Raw genomic sequence first — 25,912 nt, forward strand, 5'->3', positions numbered from 1 at the left:
TATTTGATATAATTGCTTAGCGACGCAAGTCATTTATTTTATTTTAAATATACACGGTTAATGATAAATGTGTTGGCTCACCACATCACGTTGAGTACACCCCATCTCGTCCGATCTGGGAAGTTAAGCAACGTCGGGCCCGGTTAGTACTTGGATGGGTGACCGCCTGGGAATACCGGGTGTCGTAGGCATTTTATAAGTTTTATAGCATATTAGAAAGTACTTTATGTAGAAGTCATTTTTTATCAAAATTTTTGAAAATTAATATATTTGATATAACTTCTAAGGGACGCAAGTCATTTATTTTATTTTAAATATACACGGTTAATGATAAATGTGTTGGCTCACCACATCACGTTGAGTACACCCCATCTCGTCCGATCTGGGAAGTTAAGCAACGTCGGGCCCGGTTAGTACTTGGATGGGTGACCGCCTGGGAATACCGGGTGTCGTAGGCATTTTATAAGTTTTTTAGCATATTAGAAAGTACCTTATGTATAAGTCATTTTTTATCAAAATTTTTGAAAATTAATATATTTGATATAACTGCTAAGGGACGCAAGTCATTTATTTTATTTTAAATATACACGGTTAATGATAAATGTGTTGGCTCACCACATCACATTGCCTACGACTATACCACGTTGAGTACACCCCATCTCGTCCGATCTGGGAAGTTAAGCAACGTCGGGCCCGGTTAGTACTTGGATGGGTGACCGCCTGGGAATACCGGGTGTCGTAGGCATTTTATAAGTTTTATAGCATATTAGAAAGTACTTTATGTAGAAGTCATTTTTTATCAAAATTTTTGAAAATTAATATATTTGATATAACTTCTAAGGGACGCAAGTCATTTATTTTATTTTAAATATACACGGTTAATGATAAATGTGTTGGCTCACCACATCACGTTGAGTACACCCCATCTCGTCCGATCTGGGAAGTTAAGCAACGTCGGGCCCGGTTAGTACTTGGATGGGTGACCGCCTGGGAATACCGGGTGTCGTAGGCATTTTATAAGTTTTATAGCATATTAGAAAGTACTTTATGTAGAAGTCATTTTTTATCAAAATTTTTGAAAACTAATATATTTGATATAATTGCTAAGCGACGCAAGTCATTTATTTTATTTTAAATATACACGGTTAATGATAAATGTGTTGGCTCACCACATCACATTGCCTACGACCATACCACGTTGAGTACACCCCATCTCGTCCGATCTGGGAAGTTAAGCAACGTCGGGCCCGGTTAGTACTTGGATGGGTGACCGCCTGGGAATACCGGGTGTCGTAGGCATTTAATAAGTTTTATAGCATATTAGAAAGTACTTTATGTAGAAGTCATTTTTTATCAAAATTTTTGAAAACTAATATATTTGATATAATTGCTTAGCGACGCAAGTCATTTATTTTATTTTAAATATACACGGTTAATGATAAATGTGTTGGCTCACCACATCACGTTAAGTACACCCCATCTCGTCCGATCTGGGAAGTTAAGCAACGTCGGGCCCGGTTAGTACTTGGATGGGTGACCGCCTGGGAATACCGGGTGTCGTAGGCATTTTATAAGTTTTATAGCATATTAGAAAGTACTTTATGTAGAAGTCATTTTTTATCAAAATTTTTGAAAACTAATATATTTGATATAACTGCTAAGGGACGCAAGTCATTTATTTTATTTTAAATATACACGGTTAATGATAAATGTGTTGGCTCACCACATCACGTTGAGTACACCCCATCTCGTCCGATCTGGGAAGTTAAGCAACGTCGGGCCCGGTTAGTACTTGGATGGGTGACCGCCTGGGAATACCGGGTGTCGTAGGCATTTTATAAGTTTTATAGCATATTAGAAAGTACTTTATGTAGAAGTCATTTTTTATCAAAATTTTTGAAAACTAATATATTTGATATAATTGCTAAGCGACGCAAGTCATTTATTTTATTTTAAATATACACGGTTAATGATAAATGTGTTGGCTCACCACATCACATTGCCTACGACCATACCACGTTGAGTACACCCCATCTCGTCCGATCTGGGAAGTTAAGCAACGTCGGGCCCGGTTAGTACTTGGATGGGTGACCGCCTGGGAATACCGGGTGTCGTAGGCATTTTATAAGTTTTTTAGCATATTAGAAAGTACCTTATGTATAAGTCATTTTTATAGAAATTTTTGAAAATTAATATATTTGATATAATTGCTAGGCGACGCAAGTCATTTATTTTATTTTAAATATACACGTTCAATGATAAATGTGTTGGCACATCACATTGCCTACGACCATACCACGTTGAGTACACCCCATCTCGTCCGATCTGGGAAGTTAAGCAACGTCGGGCCCGGTTAGTACTTGGATGGGTGACCGCCTGGGAATACCGGGTGTCGTAGGCATTTTATAAGTTTTTTAGCATATTAGAAAGTACCTTATGTAGAAGTCATTTTTTATCAAAATTTTTGAAAATTAATATATTTGATATAACTGCTAAGGGACGCAAGTCATTTATTTTATTTTAAATATACACGGTTAATGATAAATGTGTTGGCTCACCACATCACATTGCCTACGACCATACCACGTTGAGTACACCCCATCTCGTCCGATCTGGGAAGTTAAGCAACGTCGGGCCCGGTTAGTACTTGGATGGGTGACCGCCTGGGAATACCGGGTGTCGTAGGCATTTTATAAGTTTTATAGCATATTAGAAAGTACTTTATGTAGAAGTCATTTTTTATCAAAATTTTTGAAAATTAATATATTTGATATAACTTCTAAGGGACGCAAGTCATTTATTTTATTTTAAATATACACGGTTAATGATAAATGTGTTGGCTCACCACATCACGTTGAGTACACCCCATCTCGTCCGATCTGGGAAGTTAAGCAACGTCGGGCCCGGTTAGTACTTGGATGGGTGACCGCCTGGGAATACCGGGTGTCGTAGGCATTTTATAAGTTTTATAGCATATTAGAAAGTACTTTATGTAGAAGTCATTTTTTATCAAAATTTTTGAAAACTAATATATTTGATATAATTGCTAAGCGACGCAAGTCATTTATTTTATTTTAAATATACACGGTTAATGATAAATGTGTTGGCTCACCACATCACATTGCCTACGACCATACCACGTTGAGTACACCCCATCTCGTCCGATCTGGGAAGTTAAGCAACGTCGGGCCCGGTTAGTACTTGGATGGGTGACCGCCTGGGAATACCGGGTGTCGTAGGCATTTAATAAGTTTTATAGCATATTAGAAAGTACTTTATGTAGAAGTCATTTTTTATCAAAATTTTTGAAAACTAATATATTTGATATAATTGCTTAGCGACGCAAGTCATTTATTTTATTTTAAATATACACGGTTAATGATAAATGTGTTGGCTCACCACATCACGTTGAGTACACCCCATCTCGTCCGATCTGGGAAGTTAAGCAACGTCGGGCCCGGTTAGTACTTGGATGGGTGACCGCCTGGGAATACCGGGTGTCGTAGGCATTTTATAAGTTTTATAGCATATTAGAAAGTACTTTATGTAGAAGTCATTTTTTATCAAAATTTTTGAAAATTAATATATTTGATATAACTTCTAAGGGACGCAAGTCATTTATTTTATTTTAAATATACACGGTTAATGATAAATGTGTTGGCTCACCACATCACGTTGAGTACACCCCATCTCGTCCGATCTGGGAAGTTAAGCAACGTCGGGCCCGGTTAGTACTTGGATGGGTGACCGCCTGGGAATACCGGGTGTCGTAGGCATTTTATAAGTTTTTTAGCATATTAGAAAGTACCTTATGTAGAAGTCATTTTTTATCAAAATTTTTGAAAATTAATATATTTGATATAACTGCTAAGGGACGCAAGTCATTTATTTTATTTTAAATATACACGGTTAATGATAAATGTGTTGGCTCACCACATCACATTGCCTACGACCATACCACGTTGAGTACACCCCATCTCGTCCGATCTGGGAAGTTAAGCAACGTCGGGCCCGGTTAGTACTTGGATGGGTGACCGCCTGGGAATACCGGGTGTCGTAGGCATTTTATAAGTTTTATAGCATATTAGAAAGTACTTTATGTAGAAGTCATTTTTTATCAAAATTTTTGAAAATTAATATATTTGATATAACTTCTAAGGGACGCAAGTCATTTATTTTATTTTAAATATACACGGTTAATGATAAATGTGTTGGCTCACCACATCACGTTGAGTACACCCCATCTCGTCCGATCTGGGAAGTTAAGCAACGTCGGGCCCGGTTAGTACTTGGATGGGTGACCGCCTGGGAATACCGGGTGTCGTAGGCATTTAATAAGTTTTATAGCATATTAGAAAGTACTTTATGTAGAAGTCATTTTTTATCAAAATTTTTGAAAACTAATATATTTGATATAATTGCTTAGCGACGCAAGTCATTTATTTTATTTTAAATATACACGGTTAATGATAAATGTGTTGGCTCACCACATCACGTTGAGTACACCCCATCTCGTCCGATCTGGGAAGTTAAGCAACGTCGGGCCCGGTTAGTACTTGGATGGGTGACCGCCTGGGAATACCGGGTGTCGTAGGCATTTTATAAGTTTTATAGCATATTAGAAAGTACTTTATGTAGAAGTCATTTTTTATCAAAATTTTTGAAAATTAATATATTTGATATAACTTCTAAGGGACGCAAGTCATTTATTTTATTTTAAATATACACGGTTAATGATAAATGTGTTGGCTCACCACATCACGTTGAGTACACCCCATCTCGTCCGATCTGGGAAGTTAAGCAACGTCGGGCCCGGTTAGTACTTGGATGGGTGACCGCCTGGGAATACCGGGTGTCGTAGGCATTTTATAAGTTTTTTAGCATATTAGAAAGTACCTTATGTATAAGTCATTTTTTATCAAAATTTTTGAAAATTAATATATTTGATATAACTGCTAAGGGACGCAAGTCATTTATTTTATTTTAAATATACACGGTTAATGATAAATGTGTTGGCTCACCACATCACATTGCCTACGACCATACCACGTTGAGTACACCCCATCTCGTCCGATCTGGGAAGTTAAGCAACGTCGGGCCCGGTTAGTACTTGGATGGGTGACCGCCTGGGAATACCGGGTGTCGTAGGCATTTTATAAGTTTTATAGCATATTAGAAAGTACTTTATGTAGAAGTCATTTTTTATCAAAATTTTTGAAAATTAATATATTTGATATAACTTCTAAGGGACGCAAGTCATTTATTTTATTTTAAATATACACGGTTAATGATAAATGTGTTGGCTCACCACATCACGTTGAGTACACCCCATCTCGTCCGATCTGGGAAGTTAAGCAACGTCGGGCCCGGTTAGTACTTGGATGGGTGACCGCCTGGGAATACCGGGTGTCGTAGGCATTTTATAAGTTTTATAGCATATTAGAAAGTACTTTATGTAGAAGTCATTTTTTATCAAAATTTTTGAAAACTAATATATTTGATATAATTGCTAAGCGACGCAAGTCATTTATTTTATTTTAAATATACACGGTTAATGATAAATGTGTTGGCTCACCACATCACATTGCCTACGACCATACCACGTTGAGTACACCCCATCTCGTCCGATCTGGGAAGTTAAGCAACGTCGGGCCCGGTTAGTACTTGGATGGGTGACCGCCTGGGAATACCGGGTGTCGTAGGCATTTAATAAGTTTTATAGCATATTAGAAAGTACTTTATGTAGAAGTCATTTTTTATCAAAATTTTTGAAAACTAATATATTTGATATAATTGCTTAGCGACGCAAGTCATTTATTTTATTTTAAATATACACGGTTAATGATAAATGTGTTGGCTCACCACATCACGTTGAGTACACCCCATCTCGTCCGATCTGGGAAGTTAAGCAACGTCGGGCCCGGTTAGTACTTGGATGGGTGACCGCCTGGGAATACCGGGTGTCGTAGGCATTTTATAAGTTTTATAGCATATTAGAAAGTACTTTATGTAGAAGTCATTTTTTATCAAAATTTTTGAAAATTAATATATTTGATATAACTTCTAAGGGACGCAAGTCATTTATTTTATTTTAAATATACACGGTTAATGATAAATGTGTTGGCTCACCACATCACGTTGAGTACACCCCATCTCGTCCGATCTGGGAAGTTAAGCAACGTCGGGCCCGGTTAGTACTTGGATGGGTGACCGCCTGGGAATACCGGGTGACGTAGGCATTTTATAAGTTTTTTAGCATATTAGAAAGTACCTTATGTATAAGTCATTTTTTATCAAAATTTTTGAAAATTAATATATTTGATATAACTGCTAAGGGACGCAAGTCATTTATTTTATTTTAAATATACACGGTTAATGATAAATGTGTTGGCTCACCACATCACATTGCCTACGACTATACCACGTTGAGTACACCCCATCTCGTCCGATCTGGGAAGTTAAGCAACGTCGGGCCCGGTTAGTACTTGGATGGGTGACCGCCTGGGAATACCGGGTGTCGTAGGCATTTTATAAGTTTTATAGCATATTAGAAAGTACTTTATGTAGAAGTCATTTTTTATCAAAATTTTTGAAAATTAATATATTTGATATAACTTCTAAGGGACGCAAGTCATTTATTTTATTTTAAATATACACGGTTAATGATAAATGTGTTGGCTCACCACATCACGTTGAGTACACCCCATCTCGTCCGATCTGGGAAGTTAAGCAACGTCGGGCCCGGTTAGTACTTGGATGGGTGACCGCCTGGGAATACCGGGTGTCGTAGGCATTTTATAAGTTTTATAGCATATTAGAAAGTACTTTATGTAGAAGTCATTTTTTATCAAAATTTTTGAAAACTAATATATTTGATATAATTGCTAAGCGACGCAAGTCATTTATTTTATTTTAAATATACACGGTTAATGATAAATGTGTTGGCTCACCACATCACATTGCCTACGACCATACCACGTTGAGTACACCCCATCTCGTCCGATCTGGGAAGTTAAGCAACGTCGGGCCCGGTTAGTACTTGGATGGGTGACCGCCTGGGAATACCGGGTGTCGTAGGCATTTAATAAGTTTTATAGCATATTAGAAAGTACTTTATGTAGAAGTCATTTTTTATCAAAATTTTTGAAAACTAATATATTTGATATAATTGCTTAGCGACGCAAGTCATTTATTTTATTTTAAATATACACGGTTAATGATAAATGTGTTGGCTCACCACATCACGTTGAGTACACCCCATCTCGTCCGATCTGGGAAGTTAAGCAACGTCGGGCCCGGTTAGTACTTGGATGGGTGACCGCCTGGGAATACCGGGTGTCGTAGGCATTTTATAAGTTTTATAGCATATTAGAAAGTACTTTATGTAGAAGTCATTTTTTATCAAAATTTTTGAAAATTAATATATTTGATATAACTTCTAAGGGACGCAAGTCATTTATTTTATTTTAAATATACACGGTTAATGATAAATGTGTTGGCTCACCACATCACGTTGAGTACACCCCATCTCGTCCGATCTGGGAAGTTAAGCAACGTCGGGCCCGGTTAGTACTTGGATGGGTGACCGCCTGGGAATACCGGGTGTCGTAGGCATTTTATAAGTTTTTTAGCATATTAGAAAGTACCTTATGTATAAGTCATTTTTTATCAAAATTTTTGAAAATTAATATATTTGATATAACTGCTAAGGGACGCAAGTCATTTATTTTATTTTAAATATACACGGTTAATGATAAATGTGTTGGCTCACCACATCACATTGCCTACGACCATACCACGTTGAGTACACCCCATCTCGTCCGATCTGGGAAGTTAAGCAACGTCGGGCCCGGTTAGTACTTGGATGGGTGACCGCCTGGGAATACCGGGTGTCGTAGGCATTTTATAAGTTTTATAGCATATTAGAAAGTACTTTATGTAGAAGTCATTTTTTATCAAAATTTTTGAAAATTAATATATTTGATATAACTTCTAAGGGACGCAAGTCATTTATTTTATTTTAAATATACACGGTTAATGATAAATGTGTTGGCTCACCACATCACGTTGAGTACACCCCATCTCGTCCGATCTGGGAAGTTAAGCAACGTCGGGCCCGGTTAGTACTTGGATGGGTGACCGCCTGGGAATACCGGGTGTCGTAGGCATTTAATAAGTTTTATAGCATATTAGAAAGTACTTTATGTAGAAGTCATTTTTTATCAAAATTTTTGAAAACTAATATATTTGATATAATTGCTTAGCGACGCAAGTCATTTATTTTATTTTAAATATACACGGTTAATGATAAATGTGTTGGCTCACCACATCACGTTGAGTACACCCCATCTCGTCCGATCTGGGAAGTTAAGCAACGTCGGGCCCGGTTAGTACTTGGATGGGTGACCGCCTGGGAATACCGGGTGTCGTAGGCATTTTATAAGTTTTATAGCATATTAGAAAGTACTTTATGTAGAAGTCATTTTTTATCAAAATTTTTGAAAATTAATATATTTGATATAACTTCTAAGGGACGCAAGTCATTTATTTTATTTTAAATATACACGGTTAATGATAAATGTGTTGGCTCACCACATCACGTTGAGTACACCCCATCTCGTCCGATCTGGGAAGTTAAGCAACGTCGGGCCCGGTTAGTACTTGGATGGGTGACCGCCTGGGAATACCGGGTGTCGTAGGCATTTTATAAGTTTTTTAGCATATTAGAAAGTACCTTATGTATAAGTCATTTTTTATCAAAATTTTTGAAAATTAATATATTTGATATAACTGCTAAGGGACGCAAGTCATTTATTTTATTTTAAATATACACGGTTAATGATAAATGTGTTGGCTCACCACATCACATTGCCTACGACCATACCACGTTGAGTACACCCCATCTCGTCCGATCTGGGAAGTTAAGCAACGTCGGGCCCGGTTAGTACTTGGATGGGTGACCGCCTGGGAATACCGGGTGTCGTAGGCATTTTATAAGTTTTATAGCATATTAGAAAGTACTTTATGTAGAAGTCATTTTTTATCAAAATTTTTGAAAATTAATATATTTGATATAACTTCTAAGGGACGCAAGTCATTTATTTTATTTTAAATATACACGGTTAATGATAAATGTGTTGGCTCACCACATCACGTTGAGTACACCCCATCTCGTCCGATCTGGGAAGTTAAGCAACGTCGGGCCCGGTTAGTACTTGGATGGGTGACCGCCTGGGAATACCGGGTGTCGTAGGCATTTTATAAGTTTTATAGCATATTAGAAAGTACTTTATGTAGAAGTCATTTTTTATCAAAATTTTTGAAAACTAATATATTTGATATAATTGCTAAGCGACGCAAGTCATTTATTTTATTTTAAATATACACGGTTAATGATAAATGTGTTGGCTCACCACATCACATTGCCTACGACCATACCACGTTGAGTACACCCCATCTCGTCCGATCTGGGAAGTTAAGCAACGTCGGGCCCGGTTAGTACTTGGATGGGTGACCGCCTGGGAATACCGGGTGTCGTAGGCATTTAATAAGTTTTATAGCATATTAGAAAGTACTTTATGTAGAAGTCATTTTTTATCAAAATTTTTGAAAACTAATATATTTGATATAATTGCTTAGCGACGCAAGTCATTTATTTTATTTTAAATATACACGGTTAATGATAAATGTGTTGGCTCACCACATCACGTTGAGTACACCCCATCTCGTCCGATCTGGGAAGTTAAGCAACGTCGGGCCCGGTTAGTACTTGGATGGGTGACCGCCTGGGAATACCGGGTGTCGTAGGCATTTTATAAGTTTTATAGCATATTAGAAAGTACTTTATGTAGAAGTCATTTTTTATCAAAATTTTTGAAAATTAATATATTTGATATAACTTCTAAGGGACGCAAGTCATTTATTTTATTTTAAATATACACGGTTAATGATAAATGTGTTGGCTCACCACATCACGTTGAGTACACCCCATCTCGTCCGATCTGGGAAGTTAAGCAACGTCGGGCCCGGTTAGTACTTGGATGGGTGACCGCCTGGGAATACCGGGTGTCGTAGGCATTTTATAAGTTTTTTAGCATATTAGAAAGTACCTTATGTATAAGTCATTTTTTATCAAAATTTTTGAAAATTAATATATTTGATATAACTGCTAAGGGACGCAAGTCATTTATTTTATTTTAAATATACACGGTTAATGATAAATGTGTTGGCTCACCACATCACATTGCCTACGACTATACCACGTTGAGTACACCCCATCTCGTCCGATCTGGGAAGTTAAGCAACGTCGGGCCCGGTTAGTACTTGGATGGGTGACCGCCTGGGAATACCGGGTGTCGTAGGCATTTTATAAGTTTTATAGCATATTAGAAAGTACTTTATGTAGAAGTCATTTTTTATCAAAATTTTTGAAAATTAATATATTTGATATAACTTCTAAGGGACGCAAGTCATTTATTTTATTTTAAATATACACGGTTAATGATAAATGTGTTGGCTCACCACATCACGTTGAGTACACCCCATCTCGTCCGATCTGGGAAGTTAAGCAACGTCGGGCCCGGTTAGTACTTGGATGGGTGACCGCCTGGGAATACCGGGTGTCGTAGGCATTTTATAAGTTTTATAGCATATTAGAAAGTACTTTATGTAGAAGTCATTTTTTATCAAAATTTTTGAAAACTAATATATTTGATATAATTGCTAAGCGACGCAAGTCATTTATTTTATTTTAAATATACACGGTTAATGATAAATGTGTTGGCTCACCACATCACATTGCCTACGACCATACCACGTTGAGTACACCCCATCTCGTCCGATCTGGGAAGTTAAGCAACGTCGGGCCCGGTTAGTACTTGGATGGGTGACCGCCTGGGAATACCGGGTGTCGTAGGCATTTAATAAGTTTTATAGCATATTAGAAAGTACTTTATGTAGAAGTCATTTTTTATCAAAATTTTTGAAAACTAATATATTTGATATAATTGCTTAGCGACGCAAGTCATTTATTTTATTTTAAATATACACGGTTAATGATAAATGTGTTGGCTCACCACATCACGTTAAGTACACCCCATCTCGTCCGATCTGGGAAGTTAAGCAACGTCGGGCCCGGTTAGTACTTGGATGGGTGACCGCCTGGGAATACCGGGTGTCGTAGGCATTTTATAAGTTTTATAGCATATTAGAAAGTACTTTATGTAGAAGTCATTTTTTATCAAAATTTTTGAAAACTAATATATTTGATATAACTGCTAAGGGACGCAAGTCATTTATTTTATTTTAAATATACACGGTTAATGATAAATGTGTTGGCTCACCACATCACGTTGAGTACACCCCATCTCGTCCGATCTGGGAAGTTAAGCAACGTCGGGCCCGGTTAGTACTTGGATGGGTGACCGCCTGGGAATACCGGGTGTCGTAGGCATTTTATAAGTTTTATAGCATATTAGAAAGTACTTTATGTAGAAGTCATTTTTTATCAAAATTTTTGAAAACTAATATATTTGATATAATTGCTAAGCGACGCAAGTCATTTATTTTATTTTAAATATACACGGTTAATGATAAATGTGTTGGCTCACCACATCACATTGCCTACGACCATACCACGTTGAGTACACCCCATCTCGTCCGATCTGGGAAGTTAAGCAACGTCGGGCCCGGTTAGTACTTGGATGGGTGACCGCCTGGGAATACCGGGTGTCGTAGGCATTTTATAAGTTTTTTAGCATATTAGAAAGTACCTTATGTATAAGTCATTTTTATAGAAATTTTTGAAAATTAATATATTTGATATAATTGCTAGGCGACGCAAGTCATTTATTTTATTTTAAATATACACGTTCAATGATAAATGTGTTGGCACATCACATTGCCTACGACCATACCACGTTGAGTACACCCCATCTCGTCCGATCTGGGAAGTTAAGCAACGTCGGGCCCGGTTAGTACTTGGATGGGTGACCGCCTGGGAATACCGGGTGTCGTAGGCATTTTATAAGTTTTTTAGCATATTAGAAAGTACCTTATGTAGAAGTCATTTTTTATCAAAATTTTTGAAAATTAATATATTTGATATAACTGCTAAGGGACGCAAGTCATTTATTTTATTTTAAATATACACGGTTAATGATAAATGTGTTGGCTCACCACATCACATTGCCTACGACCATACCACGTTGAGTACACCCCATCTCGTCCGATCTGGGAAGTTAAGCAACGTCGGGCCCGGTTAGTACTTGGATGGGTGACCGCCTGGGAATACCGGGTGTCGTAGGCATTTTATAAGTTTTATAGCATATTAGAAAGTACTTTATGTAGAAGTCATTTTTTATCAAAATTTTTGAAAATTAATATATTTGATATAACTTCTAAGGGACGCAAGTCATTTATTTTATTTTAAATATACACGGTTAATGATAAATGTGTTGGCTCACCACATCACGTTGAGTACACCCCATCTCGTCCGATCTGGGAAGTTAAGCAACGTCGGGCCCGGTTAGTACTTGGATGGGTGACCGCCTGGGAATACCGGGTGTCGTAGGCATTTTATAAGTTTTATAGCATATTAGAAAGTACTTTATGTAGAAGTCATTTTTTATCAAAATTTTTGAAAACTAATATATTTGATATAATTGCTAAGCGACGCAAGTCATTTATTTTATTTTAAATATACACGGTTAATGATAAATGTGTTGGCTCACCACATCACATTGCCTACGACCATACCACGTTGAGTACACCCCATCTCGTCCGATCTGGGAAGTTAAGCAACGTCGGGCCCGGTTAGTACTTGGATGGGTGACCGCCTGGGAATACCGGGTGTCGTAGGCATTTAATAAGTTTTATAGCATATTAGAAAGTACTTTATGTAGAAGTCATTTTTTATCAAAATTTTTGAAAACTAATATATTTGATATAATTGCTTAGCGACGCAAGTCATTTATTTTATTTTAAATATACACGGTTAATGATAAATGTGTTGGCTCACCACATCACGTTGAGTACACCCCATCTCGTCCGATCTGGGAAGTTAAGCAACGTCGGGCCCGGTTAGTACTTGGATTGGTGACCGCCTGGGAATACCGGGTGTCGTAGGCATTTTATAAGTTTTATAGCATATTAGAAAGTACTTTATGTAGAAGTCATTTTTTATCAAAATTTTTGAAAATTAATATATTTGATATAACTTCTAAGGGACGCAAGTCATTTATTTTATTTTAAATATACACGGTTAATGATAAATGTGTTGGCTCACCACATCACGTTGAGTACACCCCATCTCGTCCGATCTGGGAAGTTAAGCAACGTCGGGCCCGGTTAGTACTTGGATGGGTGACCGCCTGGGAATACCGGGTGTCGTAGGCATTTTATAAGTTTTTTAGCATATTAGAAAGTACCTTATGTAGAAGTCATTTTTTATCAAAATTTTTGAAAATTAATATATTTGATATAACTGCTAAGGGACGCAAGTCATTTATTTTATTTTAAATATACACGGTTAATGATAAATGTGTTGGCTCACCACATCACATTGCCTACGACCATACCACGTTGAGTACACCCCATCTCGTCCGATCTGGGAAGTTAAGCAACGTCGGGCCCGGTTAGTACTTGGATGGGTGACCGCCTGGGAATACCGGGTGTCGTAGGCATTTTATAAGTTTTATAGCATATTAGAAAGTACTTTATGTAGAAGTCATTTTTTATCAAAATTTTTGAAAATTAATATATTTGATATAACTTCTAAGGGACGCAAGTCATTTATTTTATTTTAAATATACACGGTTAATGATAAATGTGTTGGCTCACCACATCACGTTGAGTACACCCCATCTCGTCCGATCTGGGAAGTTAAGCAACGTCGGGCCCGGTTAGTACTTGGATGGGTGACCGCCTGGGAATACCGGGTGTCGTAGGCATTTTATAAGTTTTATAGCATATTAGAAAGTACTTTATGTAGAAGTCATTTTTTATCAAAATTTTTGAAAACTAATATATTTGATATAATTGCTAAGCGACGCAAGTCATTTATTTTATTTTAAATATATACGGTTAATGATAAATGTGTTGGCTCACCACATCACATTGCCTACGACCATACCACGTTGAGTACACCCCATCTCGTCCGATCTGGGAAGTTAAGCAACGTCGGGCCCGGTTAGTACTTGGATGGGTGACCGCCTGGGAATACCGGGTGTCGTAGGCATTTAATAAGTTTTATAGCATATTAGAAAGTACTTTATGTAGAAGTCATTTTTTATCAAAATTTTTGAAAACTAATATATTTGATATAATTGCTTAGCGACGCAAGTCATTTATTTTATTTTAAATATACACGGTTAATGATAAATGTGTTGGCTCACCACATCACGTTAAGTACACCCCATCTCGTCCGATCTGGGAAGTTAAGCAACGTCGGGCCCGGTTAGTACTTGGATGGGTGACCGCCTGGGAATACCGGGTGTCGTAGGCATTTTATAAGTTTTATAGCATATTAGAAAGTACTTTATGTAGAAGTCATTTTTTATCAAAATTTTTGAAAACTAATATATTTGATATAATTGCTAAGCGACGCAAGTCATTTATTTTATTTTAAATATACACGTTCAATGATAAATGTGTTGGCACATCACATTGCCTACGACCATACCACGTTGAGTACACCCCATCTCGTCCGATCTGGGAAGTTAAGCAACGTCGGGCCCGGTTAGTACTTGGATGGGTGACCGCCTGGGAATACCGGGTGTCGTAGGCATTTTATAAGTTTTTTAGCATATTAGAAAGTACCTTATGTAGAAGTCATTTTTTATCAAAATTTTTGAAAATTAATATATTTGATATAACTGCTAAGGGACGCAAGTCATTTATTTTATTTTAAATATACACGGTTAATGATAAATGTGTTGGCTCACCACATCACATTGCCTACGACCATACCACGTTGAGTACACCCCATCTCGTCCGATCTGGGAAGTTAAGCAACGTCGGGCCCGGTTAGTACTTGGATGGGTGACCGCCTGGGAATACCGGGTGTCGTAGGCATTTTATAAGTTTTATAGCATATTAGAAAGTACTTTATGTAGAAGTCATTTTTTATCAAAATTTTTGAAAATTAATATATTTGATATAACTTCTAAGGGACGCAAGTCATTTATTTTATTTTAAATATACACGGTTAATGATAAATGTGTTGGCTCACCACATCACGTTGAGTACACCCCATCTCGTCCGATCTGGGAAGTTAAGCAACGTCGGGCCCGGTTAGTACTTGGATGGGTGACCGCCTGGGAATACCGGGTGTCGTAGGCATTTTATAAGTTTTATAGCATATTAGAAAGTACTTTATGTAGAAGTCATTTTTTATCAAAATTTTTGAAAACTAATATATTTGATATAATTGCTAAGCGACGCAAGTCATTTATTTTATTTTAAATATACACGGTTAATGATAAATGTGTTGGCTCACCACATCACATTGCCTACGACCATACCACGTTGAGTACACCCCATCTCGTCCGATCTGGGAAGTTAAGCAACGTCGGGCCCGGTTAGTACTTGGATGGGTGACCGCCTGGGAATACCGGGTGTCGTAGGCATTTTATAAGTTTTTTAGCATATTAGAAAGTACCTTATGTATAAGTCATTTTTATAGAAATTTTTGAAAATTAATATATTTGATATAATTGCTAGGCGACGCAAGTCATTTATTTTATTTTAAATATACACGTTCAATGATAAATGTGTTGGCACATCACATTGCCTACGACCATACCACGTTGAGTACACCCCATCTCGTCCGATCTGGGAAGTTAAGCAACGTCGGGCCCGGTTAGTACTTGGATGGGTGACCGCCTGGGAATACCGGGTGTCGTAGGCATTTTATAAGTTTTTTAGCATATTAGAAAGTACCTTATGTAGAAGTCATTTTTTATCAAAATTTTTGAAAATTAATATATTTGATATAACTGCTAAGGGACGCAAGTCATTTATTTTATTTTAAATATACACGGTTAATGATAAATGTGTTGGCTCACCACATCACATTGCCTACGACCATACCACGTTGAGTACACCCCATCTCGTCCGATCTGGGAAGTTAAGCAACGTCGGGCCCGGTTAGTACTTGGATGGGTGACCGCCTGGGAATACCGGGTGTCGTAGGCATTTTATAAGTTTTATAGCATATTAGAAAGTACTTTATGTAGAAGTCATTTTTTATCAAAATTTTTGAAAATTAATATATTTGATATAACTTCTAAGGGACGCAAGTCATTTATTTTATTTTAAATATACACGGTTAATGATAAATGTGTTGGCTCACCACATCACGTTGAGTACACCCCATCTCGTCCGATCTGGGAAGTTAAGCAACGTCGGGCCCGGTTAGTACTTGGATGGGTGACCGCCTGGGAATACCGGGTGTCGTAGGCATTTTATAAGTTTTATAGCATATTAGAAAGTACTTTATGTAGAAGTCATTTTTTATCAAAATTTTTGAAAACTAATATATTTGATATAATTGCTAAGCGACGCAAGTCATTTATTTTATTTTAAATATACACGGTTAATGATAAATGTGTTGGCTCACCACATCACATTGCCTACGACCATACCACGTTGAGTACACCCCATCTCGTCCGATCTGGGAAGTTAAGCAACGTCGGGCCCGGTTAGTACTTGGATGGGTGACCGCCTGGGAATACCGGGTGTCGTAGGCATTTAATAAGTTTTATAGCATATTAGGAAGTACTTTATGTAGAAGTCATTTTTTATCAAAATTTTTGAAAACTAATATATTTGATATAATTGCTTAGCGACGCAAGTCATTTATTTTATTTTAAATATACACGGTTAATGATAAATGTGTTGGCTCACCACATCACGTTGAGTACACCCCATCTCGTCCGATCTGGGAAGTTAAGCAACGTCGGGCCCGGTTAGTACTTGGATGGGTGACCGCCTGGGAATACCGGGTGTCGTAGGCATTTTATAAGTTTTATAGCATATTAGAAAGTACTTTATGTAGAAGTCATTTTTTATCAAAATTTTTGAAAATTAATATATTTGATATAACTTCTAAGGGACGCAAGTCATTTATTTTATTTTAAATATACACGGTTAATGATAAATGTGTTGGCTCACCACATCACGTTGAGTACACCCCATCTCGTCCGATCTGGGAAGTTAAGCAACGTCGGGCCCGGTTAGTACTTGGATGGGTGACCGCCTGGGAATACCGGGTGTCGTAGGCATTTTATAAGTTTTTTAGCATATTAGAAAGTACCTTATGTATAAGTCATTTTTTATCAAAATTTTTGAAAATTAATATATTTGATATAACTGCTAAGGGACGCAAGTCATTTATTTTATTTTAAATATACACGGTTAATGATAAATGTGTTGGCTCACCACATCACATTGCCTACGACCATACCACGTTGAGTACACCCCATCTCGTCCGATCTGGGAAGTTAAGCAACGTCGGGCCCGGTTAGTACTTGGATGGGTGACCGCCTGGGAATACCGGGTGTCGTAGGCATTTTATAAGTTTTATAGCATATTAGAAAGTACTTTATGTAGAAGTCATTTTTTATCAAAATTTTTGAAAATTAATATATTTGATATAACTTCTAAGGGACGCAAGTCATTTATTTTATTTTAAATATACACGGTTAATGATAAATGTGTTGGCTCACCACATCACGTTGAGTACACCCCATCTCGTCCGATCTGGGAAGTTAAGCAACGTCGGGCCCGGTTAGTACTTGGATGGGTGACCGCCTGGGAATACCGGGTGTCGTAGGCATTTTATAAGTTTTATAGCATATTAGAAAGTACTTTATGTAGAAGTCATTTTTTATCAAAATTTTTGAAAACTAATATATTTGATATAATTGCTAAGCGACGCAAGTCATTTATTTTATTTTAAATATACACGTTTAATGATAAATGTGTTGGCTCACCACATCACATTGCCTACGACCATACCACGTTGAGTACACCCCATCTCGTCCGATCTGGGAAGTTAAGCAACGTCGGGCCCGGTTAGTACTTGGATGGGTGACCGCCTGGGAATACCGGGTGTCGTAGGCATTTAATAAGTTTTATAGCATATTAGAAAGTACTTTATGTAGAAGTCATTTTTTATCAAAATTTTTGAAAACTAATATATTTGATATAATTGCTTAGCGACGCAAGTCATTTATTTTATTTTAAATATACACGGTTAATGATAAATGTGTTGGCTCACCACATCACGTTAAGTACACCCCATCTCGTCCGATCTGGGAAGTTAAGCAACGTCGGGCCCGGTTAGTACTTGGATGGGTGACCGCCTGGGAATACCGGGTGTCGTAGGCATTTTATAAGTTTTATAGCATATTAGAAAGTACTTTATGTAGAAGTCATTTTTTATCAAAATTTTTGAAAACTAATATATTTGATATAACTGCTAAGGGACGCAAGTCATTTATTTTATTTTAAATATACACGGTTAATGATAAATGTGTTGGCTCACCACATCACGTTGAGTACACCCCATCTCGTCCGATCTGGGAAGTTAAGCAACGTCGGGCCCGGTTAGTACTTGGATGGGTGACCGCCTGGGAATACCGGGTGTCGTAGGCATTTTATAAGTTTTATAGCATATTAGAAAGTACTTTATGTAGAAGTCATTTTTTATCAAAATTTTTGAAAACTAATATATTTGATATAATTGCTAAGCGACGCAAGTCATTTATTTTATTTTAAATATACACGGTTAATGATAAATGTGTTGGCTCACCACATCACATTGCCTACGACCATACCACGTTGAGTACACCCCATCTCGTCCGATCTGGGAAGTTAAGCAACGTCGGGCCCGGTTAGTACTTGGATGGGTGACCGCCTGGGAATACCGGGTGTCGTAGGCATTTTATAAGTTTTTTAGCATATTAGAAAGTACCTTATGTATAAGTCATTTTTATAGAAATTTTTGAAAATTAATATATTTGATATAATTGCTAGGCGACGCAAGTCATTTATTTTATTTTAAATATACACGTTCAATGATAAATGTGTTGGCACATCACATTGCCTACGACCATACCACGTTGAGTACACCCCATCTCGTCCGATCTGGGAAGTTAAGCAACGTCGGGCCCGGTTAGTACTTGGATGGGTGACCGCCTGGGAATACCGGGTGTCGTAGGCATTTTATAAGTTTTTTAGCATATTAGAAAGTACCTTATGTAGAAGTCATTTTTTATCAAAATTTTTGAAAATTAATATATTTGATATAACTGCTAAGGGACGCAAGTCATTTATTTTATTTTAAATATACACGGTTAATGATAAATGTGTTGGCTCACCACATCACATTGCCTACGACCATACCACGTTGAGTACACCCCATCTCGTCCGATCTGGGAAGTTAAGCAACGTCGGGCCCGGTTAGTACTTGGATGGGTGACCGCCTGGGAATACCGGGTGTCGTAGGCATTTTATAAGTTTTATAGCATATTAGAAAGTACTTTATGTAGAAGTCATTTTTTATCAAAATTTTTGAAAATTAATATATTTGATATAACTTCTAAGGGATGCAAGTCATTTATTTTATTTTAAATATACACGGTTAATGATAAATGTGTTGGCTCACCACATCACGTTGAGTACACCCCATCTCGTCCGATCTGGGAAGTTAAGCAACGTCGGGCCCGGTTAGTACTTGGATGGGTGACCGCCTGGGAATACCGGGTGTCGTAGGCATTTTATAAGTTTTATAGCATATTAGAAAGTACTTTATGTAGAAGTCATTTTTTATCAAAATTTTTGAAAACTAATATATTTGATATAATTGCTAAGCGACGCAAGTCATTTATTTTATTTTAAATATACACGGTTAATGATAAATGTGTTGGCTCACCACATCACATTGCCTACGACCATACCACGTTGAGTACACCCCATCTCGTCCGATCTGGGAAGTTAAGCAACGTCGGGCCCGGTTAGTACTTGGATGGGTGACCGCCTGGGAATACCGGGTGTCGTAGGCATTTAATAAGTTTTATAGCATATTAGAAAGTACTTTATGTAGAAGTCATTTTTTATCAAAATTTTTGAAAACTAATATATTTGATATAATTGCTTAGCGACGCAAGTCATTTATTTTATTTTAAATATACACGGTTAATGATAAATGTGTTGGCTCACCACATCACGTTGAGTACACCCCATCTCGTCCGATCTGGGAAGTTAAGCAACGTCGGGCCCGGTTAGTACTTGGATGGGTGACCGCCTGGGAATACCGGGTGTCGTAGGCATTTTATAAGTTTTATAGCATATTAGAAAGTACTTTATGTAGAAGTCATTTTTTATCAAAATTTTTGAAAATTAATATATTTGATATAACTTCTAAGGGACGCAAGTCATTTATTTTATTTTAAATATACACGGTTAATGATAAATGTGTTGGCTCACCACATCACGTTGAGTACACCCCATCTCGTCCGATCTGGGAAGTTAAGCAACGTCGGGCCCGGTTAGTACTTGGATGGGTGACCGCCTGGGAATACCGGGTGTCGTAGGCATTTTATAAGTTTTTTAGCATATTAGAAAGTACCTTATGTAGAAGTCATTTTTTATCAAAATTTTTGAAAATTAATATATTTGATATAACTGCTAAGGGACGCAAGTCATTTATTTTATTTTAAATATACACGGTTAATGATAAATGTGTTGGCTCACCACATCACATTGCCTACGACCATACCACGTTGAGTACACCCCATCTCGTCCGATCTGGGAAGTTAAGCAACGTCGGGCCCGGTTAGTACTTGGATGGGTGACCGCCTGGGAATACCGGGTGTCGTAGGCATTTTATAAGTTTTATAGCATATTAGAAAGTACTTTATGTAGAAGTCACTTTTTATCAAAATTTTTGAAAATTAATATATTTGATATAACTTCTAAGGGACGCAAGTCATTTATTTTATTTTAAATATACACGGTTAATGATAAATGTGTTGGCTCACCACATCACGTTGAGTACACCCCATCTCGTCCGATCTGGGAAGTTAAGCAACGTCGGGCCCGGTTAGTACTTGGATGGGTGACCGCCTGGGAATACCGGGTGTCGTAGGCATTTTATAAGTTTTATAGCATATTAGAAAGTACTTTATGTAGAAGTCATTTTTTATCAAAATTTTTGAAAACTAATATATTTGATATAATTGCTAAGCGACGCAAGTCATTTATTTTATTTTAAATATATACGGTTAATGATAAATGTGTTGGCTCACCACATCACATTGCCTACGACCATACCACGTTGAGTACACCCCATCTCGTCCGATCTGGGAAGTTAAGCAACGTCGGGCCCGGTTAGTACTTGGATGGGTGACCGCCTGGGAATACCGGGTGTCGTAGGCATTTAATAAGTTTTATAGCATATTAGAAAGTACTTTATGTAGAAGTCATTTTTTATCAAAATTTTTGAAAACTAATATATTTGATATAATTGCTTAGCGACGCAAGTCATTTATTTTATTTTAAATATACACGGTTAATGATAAATGTGTTGGCTCACCACATCACGTTAAGTACACCCCATCTCGTCCGATCTGGGAAGTTAAGCAACGTCGGGCCCGGTTAGTACTTGGATGGGTGACCGCCTGGGAATACCGGGTGTCGTAGGCATTTTATAAGTTTTATAGCATATTAGAAAGTACTTTATGTAGAAGTCATTTTTTATCAAAATTTTTGAAAACTAATATATTTGATATAATTGCTAAGCGACGCAAGTCATTTATTTTATTTTAAATATACACGGTTAATGATAAATGTGTTGGCTTACCACATCACATTGCCTACGACCATACCACGTTGAGTACACCCCATCTCGTCCGATCTGGGAAGTTAAGCAACGTCGGGCCCGGTTAGTACTTAGATGGGTGACCGCCTGGGAATACCGGGTGTCGTAGGCATTTTATAAGTTTTTTAGCATATTAGAAAGTACCTTATGTATAAGTCATTTTTATCGAAATTTTTGAAAATTAATATATTTGATATAATTGCTAGGCGACGCAAGTCATTTATTTTATTTTAAATATACCTGGGTAATGTTAAATGTGTTGGCACATCACATTGCCTACGACCATACCACGTTGAGTACACCCCATCTCGTCCGATCTGGGAAGTTAAGCAACGTCGGGCCCGGTTAGTACTTGGATGGGTGACCGCCTGGGAATACCGGGTGTCGTAGGCATTTTATAAGTTTTATAGCATATTAGAAAGTACTTTATGTAGAAGTCATTTTTTATCAAAATTTTTGAAAATTAATATATTTGATATAACTTCTAAGGGACGCAAGTCATTTATTTTATTTTAAATATACACGGTTAATGATAAATGTGTTGGCTCACCACATCACGTTGAGTACACCCCATCTCGTCCGATCTGGGAAGTTGAGCAACGTCGGGCCCGGTTAGTACTTGGATGGGTGACCGCCTGGGAATACCGGGTGTCGTAGGCATTTTATAAGTTTTATAGCATATTAGAAAGTACTTTATGTAGAAGTCATTTTTTATCAAAATTTTTGAAAACTAATATATTTGATATAATTGCTAAGCGACGCAAGTCATTTATTTTATTTTAAATATACACGGTTAATGATAAATGTGTTGGCTCACCACATCACATTGCCTACGACCATACCACGTTGAGTACACCCCATCTCGTCCGATCTGGGAAGTTAAGCAACGTCGGGCCCGGTTAGTACTTGGATGGGTGACCGCCTGGGAATACCGGGTGTCGTAGGCATTTTATAAGTTTTATAGCATATTAGAAAGTACTTTATGTAGAAGTCATTTTTTATCAAAATTTTTGAAAACTAATATATTTGATATAATTGCTAAGCGACGCAAGTCATTTATTTTATTTTAAATATACACGGTTAATGATAAATGTGTTGGCTTACCACATCACATTGCCTACGACCATACCACGTTGAGTACACCCCATCTCGTCCGATCTGGGAAGTTAAGCAACGTCGGGCCCGGTTAGTACTTAGATGGGTGACCGCCTGGGAATACCGGGTGTCGTAGGCATTTTATAAGTTTTTTAGCATATTAGAAAGTACCTTATGTATAAGTCATTTTTATCGAAATTTTTGAAAATTAATATATTTGATATAATTGCTAGGCGACGCAAGTCATTTATTTTATTTTAAATATACCTGGGTAATGTTAAATGTGTTGGCACATCACATTGCCTACGACCATACCACGTTGAGTACACCCCATCTCGTCCGATCTGGGAAGTTAAGCAACGTCGGGCCCGGTTAGTACTTGGATGGGTGACCGCCTGGGAATACCGGGTGTCGTAGGCATTTTATAAGTTTTATAGCATATTAGAAAGTACTTTATGTAGAAGTCATTTTTTATCAAAATTTTTGAAAATTAATATATTTGATATAACTTCTAAGGGACGCAAGTCATTTATTTTATTTTAAATATACACGGTTAATGATAAATGTGTTGGCTCACCACATCACGTTGAGTACACCCCATCTCGTCCGATCTGGGAAGTTGAGCAACGTCGGGCCCGGTTAGTACTTGGATGGGTGACCGCCTGGGAATACCGGGTGTCGTAGGCATTTTATAAGTTTTATAGCATATTAGAAAGTACTTTATGTAGAAGTCATTTTTTATCAAAATTTTTGAAAACTAATATATTTGATATAATTGCTAAGCGACGCAAGTCATTTATTTTATTTTAAATATACACGGTTAATGATAAATGTGTTGGCTCACCACATCACATTGCCTACGACCATACCACGTTGAGTACACCCCATCTCGTCCGATCTGGGAAGTTAAGCAACGTCGGGCCCGGTTAGTACTTGGATGGGTGACCGCCTGGGAATACCGGGTGTCGTAGGCATTTAATAAGTTTTATAGCATATTAGAAAGTACTTTATGTAGAAGTCATTTTTTATCAAAATTTTTGAAAACTAATATATTTGATATAATTGCTTAGCGACGCAAGTCATTTATTTTATTTTAAATATACACGGTTAATGATAAATGTGTTGGCTCACCACATCACGTTAAGTACACCCCATCTCGTCCGATCTGGGAAGTTAAGCAACGTCGGGCCCGGTTAGTACTTGGATGGGTGACCGCCTGGGAATACCGGGTGTCGTAGGCATTTTATAAGTTTTATAGCATATTAGAAAGTACTTTATGTAGAAGTCATTTTTTATCAAAATTTTTGAAAACTAATATATTTGATATAATTGCTAAGCGACGCAAGTCATTTATTTTATTTTAAATATACACGGTTAATGATAAATGTGTTGGCTTACCACATCACATTGCCTACGACCATACCACGTTGAGTACACCCCATCTCGTCCGATCTGGGAAGTTAAGCAACGTCGGGCCCGGTTAGTACTTAGATGGGTGACCGCCTGGGAATACCGGGTGTCGTAGGCATTTTATAAGTTTTTTAGCATATTAGAAAGTACTTTATGTAGAAGTCATTTTTTATCAAAATTTTTGAAAATTAATATATTTGATATAACTTCTAAGGGACGCAAGTCATTTATTTTATTTTAAATATACACGGTTAATGATAAATGTGTTGGCTCACCACATCACGTTGAGTACACCCCATCTCGTCCGATCTGGGAAGTTAAGCAACGTCGGGCCCGGTTAGTACTTGGATGGGTGACCGCCTGGGAATACCGGGTGTCGTAGGCATTTTATAAGTTTTTTAGCATATTAGAAAGTACCTTATGTAGAAGTCATTTTTTATCAAAATTTTTGAAAATTAATATATTTGATATAACTGCTAAGGGACGCAAGTCATTTATTTTATTTTAAATATACACGGTTAATGATAAATGTGTTGGCTCACCACATCACATTGCCTACGACCATACCACGTTGAGTACACCCCATCTCGTCCGATCTGGGAAGTTAAGCAACGTCGGGCCCGGTTAGTACTTGGATGGGTGACCGCCTGGGAATACCGGGTGTCGTAGGCATTTTATAAGTTTTATAGCATATTAGAAAGTACTTTATGTAGAAGTCATTTTTTATCAAAATTTTTGAAAATTAATATATTTGATATAACTTCTAAGGGACGCAAGTCATTTATTTTATTTTAAATATACACGGTTAATGATAAATGTGTTGGCTCACCACATCACGTTGAGTACACCCCATCTCGTCCGATCTGGGAAGTTAAGCAACGTCGGGCCCGGTTAGTACTTGGATGGGTGACCGCCTGGGAATACCGGGTGTCGTAGGCATTTTATAAGTTTTATAGCATATTAGAAAGTACTTTATGTAGAAGTCATTTTTTATCAAAATTTTTGAAAACTAATATATTTGATATAATTGCTAAGCGACGCAAGTCATTTATTTTATTTTAAATATACACGGTTAATGATAAATGTGTTGGCTCACCACATCACATTGCCTACGACCATACCACGTTGAGTACACCCCATCTCGTCCGATCTGGGAAGTTAAGCAACGTCGGGCCCGGTTAGTACTTGGATGGGTGACCGCCTGGGAATACCGGGTGTCGTAGGCATTTTATAAGTTTTATAGCATATTAGAAAGTACTTTATGTAGAAGTCATTTTTTATCAAAATTTTTGAAAACTAATATATTTGATATAATTGCTAAGCGACGCAAGTCATTTATTTTATTTTAAATATACACGTTCAATGATAAATGTGTTGGCACATCACATTGCCTACGACCATACCACGTTGAGTACACCCCATCTCGTCCGATCTGGGAAGTTAAGCAACGTCGGGCCCGGTTAGTACTTGGATGGGTGACCGCCTGGGAATACCGGGTGTCGTAGGCATTTTATAAGTTTTTTA

The 25,912-nt window shown here is 37.4% G+C and overlaps 46 non-coding genes and 48 pseudogenes across 46 annotated transcripts; all 94 read left to right on the plus strand.

Moving 5' to 3' along the window:
* The first annotated feature begins 71 nt into the window (after nt 1-71).
* Nucleotides 72-191, plus strand: LOC145761394 (5S ribosomal RNA; annotated as a pseudogene).
* Nucleotides 192-338: 147 nt separating this feature from the next.
* LOC145761395 (5S ribosomal RNA) lies at nt 339-458 on the plus strand (annotated as a pseudogene).
* A 168-nt stretch (nt 459-626) lies between these two features.
* On the plus strand, nt 627-745 carry LOC145761000 (5S ribosomal RNA). The gene has a single exon (XR_014286980.1). It is a non-coding gene; the product is annotated as a 5S ribosomal RNA (ribosomal RNA).
* A 147-nt stretch (nt 746-892) lies between these two features.
* LOC145761396 (5S ribosomal RNA) lies at nt 893-1,012 on the plus strand (annotated as a pseudogene).
* A 168-nt stretch (nt 1,013-1,180) lies between these two features.
* LOC145760732 (5S ribosomal RNA) lies at nt 1,181-1,299 on the plus strand. The gene has a single exon (XR_014286726.1). It is a non-coding gene; the product is annotated as a 5S ribosomal RNA (ribosomal RNA).
* Nucleotides 1,300-1,446: 147 nt separating this feature from the next.
* On the plus strand, nt 1,447-1,566 carry LOC145761584 (5S ribosomal RNA; annotated as a pseudogene).
* Nucleotides 1,567-1,713: 147 nt separating this feature from the next.
* Nucleotides 1,714-1,833, plus strand: LOC145761397 (5S ribosomal RNA; annotated as a pseudogene).
* Nucleotides 1,834-2,001: 168 nt separating this feature from the next.
* LOC145760734 (5S ribosomal RNA) lies at nt 2,002-2,120 on the plus strand. Its single transcript, XR_014286728.1, has one exon. It is a non-coding gene; the product is annotated as a 5S ribosomal RNA (ribosomal RNA).
* Nucleotides 2,121-2,282: 162 nt separating this feature from the next.
* Nucleotides 2,283-2,401, plus strand: LOC145760735 (5S ribosomal RNA). The gene has a single exon (XR_014286729.1). It is a non-coding gene; the product is annotated as a 5S ribosomal RNA (ribosomal RNA).
* A 168-nt stretch (nt 2,402-2,569) lies between these two features.
* On the plus strand, nt 2,570-2,688 carry LOC145760736 (5S ribosomal RNA). Its single transcript, XR_014286730.1, has one exon. It is a non-coding gene; the product is annotated as a 5S ribosomal RNA (ribosomal RNA).
* Nucleotides 2,689-2,835: 147 nt separating this feature from the next.
* LOC145761398 (5S ribosomal RNA) lies at nt 2,836-2,955 on the plus strand (annotated as a pseudogene).
* A 168-nt stretch (nt 2,956-3,123) lies between these two features.
* Nucleotides 3,124-3,242, plus strand: LOC145760737 (5S ribosomal RNA). Its single transcript, XR_014286731.1, has one exon. It is a non-coding gene; the product is annotated as a 5S ribosomal RNA (ribosomal RNA).
* Nucleotides 3,243-3,389: 147 nt separating this feature from the next.
* LOC145761399 (5S ribosomal RNA) lies at nt 3,390-3,509 on the plus strand (annotated as a pseudogene).
* Nucleotides 3,510-3,656: 147 nt separating this feature from the next.
* On the plus strand, nt 3,657-3,776 carry LOC145761400 (5S ribosomal RNA; annotated as a pseudogene).
* Nucleotides 3,777-3,944: 168 nt separating this feature from the next.
* On the plus strand, nt 3,945-4,063 carry LOC145760738 (5S ribosomal RNA). The gene has a single exon (XR_014286732.1). It is a non-coding gene; the product is annotated as a 5S ribosomal RNA (ribosomal RNA).
* Nucleotides 4,064-4,210: 147 nt separating this feature from the next.
* On the plus strand, nt 4,211-4,330 carry LOC145761401 (5S ribosomal RNA; annotated as a pseudogene).
* Nucleotides 4,331-4,477: 147 nt separating this feature from the next.
* LOC145761402 (5S ribosomal RNA) lies at nt 4,478-4,597 on the plus strand (annotated as a pseudogene).
* A 147-nt stretch (nt 4,598-4,744) lies between these two features.
* LOC145761403 (5S ribosomal RNA) lies at nt 4,745-4,864 on the plus strand (annotated as a pseudogene).
* A 168-nt stretch (nt 4,865-5,032) lies between these two features.
* On the plus strand, nt 5,033-5,151 carry LOC145760739 (5S ribosomal RNA). Its single transcript, XR_014286733.1, has one exon. It is a non-coding gene; the product is annotated as a 5S ribosomal RNA (ribosomal RNA).
* Nucleotides 5,152-5,298: 147 nt separating this feature from the next.
* Nucleotides 5,299-5,418, plus strand: LOC145761406 (5S ribosomal RNA; annotated as a pseudogene).
* Nucleotides 5,419-5,586: 168 nt separating this feature from the next.
* Nucleotides 5,587-5,705, plus strand: LOC145760740 (5S ribosomal RNA). The gene has a single exon (XR_014286734.1). It is a non-coding gene; the product is annotated as a 5S ribosomal RNA (ribosomal RNA).
* Nucleotides 5,706-5,852: 147 nt separating this feature from the next.
* On the plus strand, nt 5,853-5,972 carry LOC145761407 (5S ribosomal RNA; annotated as a pseudogene).
* A 151-nt stretch (nt 5,973-6,123) lies between these two features.
* Nucleotides 6,124-6,239, plus strand: LOC145761579 (5S ribosomal RNA; annotated as a pseudogene).
* Nucleotides 6,240-6,407: 168 nt separating this feature from the next.
* Nucleotides 6,408-6,526, plus strand: LOC145761001 (5S ribosomal RNA). The gene has a single exon (XR_014286981.1). It is a non-coding gene; the product is annotated as a 5S ribosomal RNA (ribosomal RNA).
* A 147-nt stretch (nt 6,527-6,673) lies between these two features.
* On the plus strand, nt 6,674-6,793 carry LOC145761408 (5S ribosomal RNA; annotated as a pseudogene).
* A 168-nt stretch (nt 6,794-6,961) lies between these two features.
* Nucleotides 6,962-7,080, plus strand: LOC145760741 (5S ribosomal RNA). Its single transcript, XR_014286735.1, has one exon. It is a non-coding gene; the product is annotated as a 5S ribosomal RNA (ribosomal RNA).
* A 147-nt stretch (nt 7,081-7,227) lies between these two features.
* Nucleotides 7,228-7,347, plus strand: LOC145761409 (5S ribosomal RNA; annotated as a pseudogene).
* Nucleotides 7,348-7,494: 147 nt separating this feature from the next.
* Nucleotides 7,495-7,614, plus strand: LOC145761410 (5S ribosomal RNA; annotated as a pseudogene).
* A 168-nt stretch (nt 7,615-7,782) lies between these two features.
* On the plus strand, nt 7,783-7,901 carry LOC145760742 (5S ribosomal RNA). The gene has a single exon (XR_014286736.1). It is a non-coding gene; the product is annotated as a 5S ribosomal RNA (ribosomal RNA).
* A 147-nt stretch (nt 7,902-8,048) lies between these two features.
* LOC145761411 (5S ribosomal RNA) lies at nt 8,049-8,168 on the plus strand (annotated as a pseudogene).
* Nucleotides 8,169-8,315: 147 nt separating this feature from the next.
* On the plus strand, nt 8,316-8,435 carry LOC145761412 (5S ribosomal RNA; annotated as a pseudogene).
* Nucleotides 8,436-8,582: 147 nt separating this feature from the next.
* On the plus strand, nt 8,583-8,702 carry LOC145761413 (5S ribosomal RNA; annotated as a pseudogene).
* Nucleotides 8,703-8,870: 168 nt separating this feature from the next.
* On the plus strand, nt 8,871-8,989 carry LOC145760743 (5S ribosomal RNA). Its single transcript, XR_014286737.1, has one exon. It is a non-coding gene; the product is annotated as a 5S ribosomal RNA (ribosomal RNA).
* A 147-nt stretch (nt 8,990-9,136) lies between these two features.
* Nucleotides 9,137-9,256, plus strand: LOC145761414 (5S ribosomal RNA; annotated as a pseudogene).
* Nucleotides 9,257-9,424: 168 nt separating this feature from the next.
* Nucleotides 9,425-9,543, plus strand: LOC145760745 (5S ribosomal RNA). Its single transcript, XR_014286739.1, has one exon. It is a non-coding gene; the product is annotated as a 5S ribosomal RNA (ribosomal RNA).
* A 147-nt stretch (nt 9,544-9,690) lies between these two features.
* Nucleotides 9,691-9,810, plus strand: LOC145761415 (5S ribosomal RNA; annotated as a pseudogene).
* A 147-nt stretch (nt 9,811-9,957) lies between these two features.
* LOC145761417 (5S ribosomal RNA) lies at nt 9,958-10,077 on the plus strand (annotated as a pseudogene).
* Nucleotides 10,078-10,245: 168 nt separating this feature from the next.
* On the plus strand, nt 10,246-10,364 carry LOC145761003 (5S ribosomal RNA). The gene has a single exon (XR_014286983.1). It is a non-coding gene; the product is annotated as a 5S ribosomal RNA (ribosomal RNA).
* Nucleotides 10,365-10,511: 147 nt separating this feature from the next.
* LOC145761418 (5S ribosomal RNA) lies at nt 10,512-10,631 on the plus strand (annotated as a pseudogene).
* A 168-nt stretch (nt 10,632-10,799) lies between these two features.
* Nucleotides 10,800-10,918, plus strand: LOC145760746 (5S ribosomal RNA). Its single transcript, XR_014286740.1, has one exon. It is a non-coding gene; the product is annotated as a 5S ribosomal RNA (ribosomal RNA).
* Nucleotides 10,919-11,065: 147 nt separating this feature from the next.
* On the plus strand, nt 11,066-11,185 carry LOC145761585 (5S ribosomal RNA; annotated as a pseudogene).
* A 147-nt stretch (nt 11,186-11,332) lies between these two features.
* Nucleotides 11,333-11,452, plus strand: LOC145761419 (5S ribosomal RNA; annotated as a pseudogene).
* A 168-nt stretch (nt 11,453-11,620) lies between these two features.
* Nucleotides 11,621-11,739, plus strand: LOC145760747 (5S ribosomal RNA). The gene has a single exon (XR_014286741.1). It is a non-coding gene; the product is annotated as a 5S ribosomal RNA (ribosomal RNA).
* Nucleotides 11,740-11,901: 162 nt separating this feature from the next.
* On the plus strand, nt 11,902-12,020 carry LOC145760748 (5S ribosomal RNA). Its single transcript, XR_014286742.1, has one exon. It is a non-coding gene; the product is annotated as a 5S ribosomal RNA (ribosomal RNA).
* A 168-nt stretch (nt 12,021-12,188) lies between these two features.
* LOC145760749 (5S ribosomal RNA) lies at nt 12,189-12,307 on the plus strand. The gene has a single exon (XR_014286743.1). It is a non-coding gene; the product is annotated as a 5S ribosomal RNA (ribosomal RNA).
* Nucleotides 12,308-12,454: 147 nt separating this feature from the next.
* Nucleotides 12,455-12,574, plus strand: LOC145761420 (5S ribosomal RNA; annotated as a pseudogene).
* A 168-nt stretch (nt 12,575-12,742) lies between these two features.
* On the plus strand, nt 12,743-12,861 carry LOC145760750 (5S ribosomal RNA). Its single transcript, XR_014286744.1, has one exon. It is a non-coding gene; the product is annotated as a 5S ribosomal RNA (ribosomal RNA).
* A 147-nt stretch (nt 12,862-13,008) lies between these two features.
* LOC145761626 (5S ribosomal RNA) lies at nt 13,009-13,128 on the plus strand (annotated as a pseudogene).
* A 147-nt stretch (nt 13,129-13,275) lies between these two features.
* On the plus strand, nt 13,276-13,395 carry LOC145761421 (5S ribosomal RNA; annotated as a pseudogene).
* Nucleotides 13,396-13,563: 168 nt separating this feature from the next.
* LOC145760751 (5S ribosomal RNA) lies at nt 13,564-13,682 on the plus strand. Its single transcript, XR_014286745.1, has one exon. It is a non-coding gene; the product is annotated as a 5S ribosomal RNA (ribosomal RNA).
* A 147-nt stretch (nt 13,683-13,829) lies between these two features.
* On the plus strand, nt 13,830-13,949 carry LOC145761422 (5S ribosomal RNA; annotated as a pseudogene).
* Nucleotides 13,950-14,117: 168 nt separating this feature from the next.
* Nucleotides 14,118-14,236, plus strand: LOC145760752 (5S ribosomal RNA). The gene has a single exon (XR_014286746.1). It is a non-coding gene; the product is annotated as a 5S ribosomal RNA (ribosomal RNA).
* Nucleotides 14,237-14,383: 147 nt separating this feature from the next.
* LOC145761586 (5S ribosomal RNA) lies at nt 14,384-14,503 on the plus strand (annotated as a pseudogene).
* A 163-nt stretch (nt 14,504-14,666) lies between these two features.
* On the plus strand, nt 14,667-14,785 carry LOC145760753 (5S ribosomal RNA). Its single transcript, XR_014286747.1, has one exon. It is a non-coding gene; the product is annotated as a 5S ribosomal RNA (ribosomal RNA).
* Nucleotides 14,786-14,953: 168 nt separating this feature from the next.
* Nucleotides 14,954-15,072, plus strand: LOC145760754 (5S ribosomal RNA). Its single transcript, XR_014286748.1, has one exon. It is a non-coding gene; the product is annotated as a 5S ribosomal RNA (ribosomal RNA).
* Nucleotides 15,073-15,219: 147 nt separating this feature from the next.
* On the plus strand, nt 15,220-15,339 carry LOC145761423 (5S ribosomal RNA; annotated as a pseudogene).
* Nucleotides 15,340-15,507: 168 nt separating this feature from the next.
* Nucleotides 15,508-15,626, plus strand: LOC145760756 (5S ribosomal RNA). The gene has a single exon (XR_014286750.1). It is a non-coding gene; the product is annotated as a 5S ribosomal RNA (ribosomal RNA).
* A 162-nt stretch (nt 15,627-15,788) lies between these two features.
* On the plus strand, nt 15,789-15,907 carry LOC145760757 (5S ribosomal RNA). Its single transcript, XR_014286751.1, has one exon. It is a non-coding gene; the product is annotated as a 5S ribosomal RNA (ribosomal RNA).
* A 168-nt stretch (nt 15,908-16,075) lies between these two features.
* Nucleotides 16,076-16,194, plus strand: LOC145760758 (5S ribosomal RNA). The gene has a single exon (XR_014286752.1). It is a non-coding gene; the product is annotated as a 5S ribosomal RNA (ribosomal RNA).
* Nucleotides 16,195-16,341: 147 nt separating this feature from the next.
* On the plus strand, nt 16,342-16,461 carry LOC145761424 (5S ribosomal RNA; annotated as a pseudogene).
* Nucleotides 16,462-16,629: 168 nt separating this feature from the next.
* Nucleotides 16,630-16,748, plus strand: LOC145760759 (5S ribosomal RNA). Its single transcript, XR_014286753.1, has one exon. It is a non-coding gene; the product is annotated as a 5S ribosomal RNA (ribosomal RNA).
* A 147-nt stretch (nt 16,749-16,895) lies between these two features.
* LOC145761425 (5S ribosomal RNA) lies at nt 16,896-17,015 on the plus strand (annotated as a pseudogene).
* Nucleotides 17,016-17,162: 147 nt separating this feature from the next.
* Nucleotides 17,163-17,282, plus strand: LOC145761426 (5S ribosomal RNA; annotated as a pseudogene).
* A 168-nt stretch (nt 17,283-17,450) lies between these two features.
* LOC145760760 (5S ribosomal RNA) lies at nt 17,451-17,569 on the plus strand. The gene has a single exon (XR_014286754.1). It is a non-coding gene; the product is annotated as a 5S ribosomal RNA (ribosomal RNA).
* Nucleotides 17,570-17,716: 147 nt separating this feature from the next.
* LOC145761428 (5S ribosomal RNA) lies at nt 17,717-17,836 on the plus strand (annotated as a pseudogene).
* A 168-nt stretch (nt 17,837-18,004) lies between these two features.
* Nucleotides 18,005-18,123, plus strand: LOC145760761 (5S ribosomal RNA). The gene has a single exon (XR_014286755.1). It is a non-coding gene; the product is annotated as a 5S ribosomal RNA (ribosomal RNA).
* Nucleotides 18,124-18,270: 147 nt separating this feature from the next.
* LOC145761587 (5S ribosomal RNA) lies at nt 18,271-18,390 on the plus strand (annotated as a pseudogene).
* A 147-nt stretch (nt 18,391-18,537) lies between these two features.
* Nucleotides 18,538-18,657, plus strand: LOC145761429 (5S ribosomal RNA; annotated as a pseudogene).
* Nucleotides 18,658-18,825: 168 nt separating this feature from the next.
* On the plus strand, nt 18,826-18,944 carry LOC145760763 (5S ribosomal RNA). Its single transcript, XR_014286756.1, has one exon. It is a non-coding gene; the product is annotated as a 5S ribosomal RNA (ribosomal RNA).
* Nucleotides 18,945-19,106: 162 nt separating this feature from the next.
* On the plus strand, nt 19,107-19,225 carry LOC145760764 (5S ribosomal RNA). The gene has a single exon (XR_014286757.1). It is a non-coding gene; the product is annotated as a 5S ribosomal RNA (ribosomal RNA).
* Nucleotides 19,226-19,393: 168 nt separating this feature from the next.
* Nucleotides 19,394-19,512, plus strand: LOC145760765 (5S ribosomal RNA). Its single transcript, XR_014286758.1, has one exon. It is a non-coding gene; the product is annotated as a 5S ribosomal RNA (ribosomal RNA).
* Nucleotides 19,513-19,659: 147 nt separating this feature from the next.
* On the plus strand, nt 19,660-19,779 carry LOC145761430 (5S ribosomal RNA; annotated as a pseudogene).
* A 168-nt stretch (nt 19,780-19,947) lies between these two features.
* Nucleotides 19,948-20,066, plus strand: LOC145760766 (5S ribosomal RNA). The gene has a single exon (XR_014286759.1). It is a non-coding gene; the product is annotated as a 5S ribosomal RNA (ribosomal RNA).
* A 147-nt stretch (nt 20,067-20,213) lies between these two features.
* On the plus strand, nt 20,214-20,333 carry LOC145761432 (5S ribosomal RNA; annotated as a pseudogene).
* Nucleotides 20,334-20,480: 147 nt separating this feature from the next.
* On the plus strand, nt 20,481-20,600 carry LOC145761433 (5S ribosomal RNA; annotated as a pseudogene).
* A 168-nt stretch (nt 20,601-20,768) lies between these two features.
* On the plus strand, nt 20,769-20,887 carry LOC145760768 (5S ribosomal RNA). Its single transcript, XR_014286761.1, has one exon. It is a non-coding gene; the product is annotated as a 5S ribosomal RNA (ribosomal RNA).
* A 147-nt stretch (nt 20,888-21,034) lies between these two features.
* On the plus strand, nt 21,035-21,154 carry LOC145761434 (5S ribosomal RNA; annotated as a pseudogene).
* A 168-nt stretch (nt 21,155-21,322) lies between these two features.
* On the plus strand, nt 21,323-21,441 carry LOC145760769 (5S ribosomal RNA). Its single transcript, XR_014286762.1, has one exon. It is a non-coding gene; the product is annotated as a 5S ribosomal RNA (ribosomal RNA).
* Nucleotides 21,442-21,588: 147 nt separating this feature from the next.
* Nucleotides 21,589-21,708, plus strand: LOC145761588 (5S ribosomal RNA; annotated as a pseudogene).
* A 168-nt stretch (nt 21,709-21,876) lies between these two features.
* LOC145760976 (5S ribosomal RNA) lies at nt 21,877-21,995 on the plus strand. Its single transcript, XR_014286957.1, has one exon. It is a non-coding gene; the product is annotated as a 5S ribosomal RNA (ribosomal RNA).
* A 162-nt stretch (nt 21,996-22,157) lies between these two features.
* LOC145760770 (5S ribosomal RNA) lies at nt 22,158-22,276 on the plus strand. The gene has a single exon (XR_014286763.1). It is a non-coding gene; the product is annotated as a 5S ribosomal RNA (ribosomal RNA).
* A 147-nt stretch (nt 22,277-22,423) lies between these two features.
* Nucleotides 22,424-22,543, plus strand: LOC145761619 (5S ribosomal RNA; annotated as a pseudogene).
* A 168-nt stretch (nt 22,544-22,711) lies between these two features.
* Nucleotides 22,712-22,830, plus strand: LOC145760771 (5S ribosomal RNA). The gene has a single exon (XR_014286764.1). It is a non-coding gene; the product is annotated as a 5S ribosomal RNA (ribosomal RNA).
* Nucleotides 22,831-22,998: 168 nt separating this feature from the next.
* On the plus strand, nt 22,999-23,117 carry LOC145760977 (5S ribosomal RNA). The gene has a single exon (XR_014286958.1). It is a non-coding gene; the product is annotated as a 5S ribosomal RNA (ribosomal RNA).
* A 162-nt stretch (nt 23,118-23,279) lies between these two features.
* LOC145760772 (5S ribosomal RNA) lies at nt 23,280-23,398 on the plus strand. The gene has a single exon (XR_014286765.1). It is a non-coding gene; the product is annotated as a 5S ribosomal RNA (ribosomal RNA).
* Nucleotides 23,399-23,545: 147 nt separating this feature from the next.
* Nucleotides 23,546-23,665, plus strand: LOC145761620 (5S ribosomal RNA; annotated as a pseudogene).
* Nucleotides 23,666-23,833: 168 nt separating this feature from the next.
* LOC145760774 (5S ribosomal RNA) lies at nt 23,834-23,952 on the plus strand. Its single transcript, XR_014286767.1, has one exon. It is a non-coding gene; the product is annotated as a 5S ribosomal RNA (ribosomal RNA).
* A 147-nt stretch (nt 23,953-24,099) lies between these two features.
* On the plus strand, nt 24,100-24,219 carry LOC145761589 (5S ribosomal RNA; annotated as a pseudogene).
* Nucleotides 24,220-24,387: 168 nt separating this feature from the next.
* Nucleotides 24,388-24,506, plus strand: LOC145760978 (5S ribosomal RNA). The gene has a single exon (XR_014286959.1). It is a non-coding gene; the product is annotated as a 5S ribosomal RNA (ribosomal RNA).
* Nucleotides 24,507-24,653: 147 nt separating this feature from the next.
* Nucleotides 24,654-24,773, plus strand: LOC145761435 (5S ribosomal RNA; annotated as a pseudogene).
* Nucleotides 24,774-24,941: 168 nt separating this feature from the next.
* Nucleotides 24,942-25,060, plus strand: LOC145760775 (5S ribosomal RNA). The gene has a single exon (XR_014286768.1). It is a non-coding gene; the product is annotated as a 5S ribosomal RNA (ribosomal RNA).
* Nucleotides 25,061-25,207: 147 nt separating this feature from the next.
* Nucleotides 25,208-25,327, plus strand: LOC145761436 (5S ribosomal RNA; annotated as a pseudogene).
* Nucleotides 25,328-25,495: 168 nt separating this feature from the next.
* On the plus strand, nt 25,496-25,614 carry LOC145760776 (5S ribosomal RNA). The gene has a single exon (XR_014286769.1). It is a non-coding gene; the product is annotated as a 5S ribosomal RNA (ribosomal RNA).
* A 163-nt stretch (nt 25,615-25,777) lies between these two features.
* Nucleotides 25,778-25,896, plus strand: LOC145760777 (5S ribosomal RNA). The gene has a single exon (XR_014286770.1). It is a non-coding gene; the product is annotated as a 5S ribosomal RNA (ribosomal RNA).
* Nucleotides 25,897-25,912: the final 16 nt, after the last annotated feature.

This window comes from Corella eumyota, chromosome 7 (assembly GCF_963082875.1).
Source record: "Corella eumyota chromosome 7, kaCorEumy4.1, whole genome shotgun sequence".
NCBI lineage: Eukaryota > Metazoa > Chordata > Ascidiacea > Phlebobranchia > Corellidae > Corella > Corella eumyota.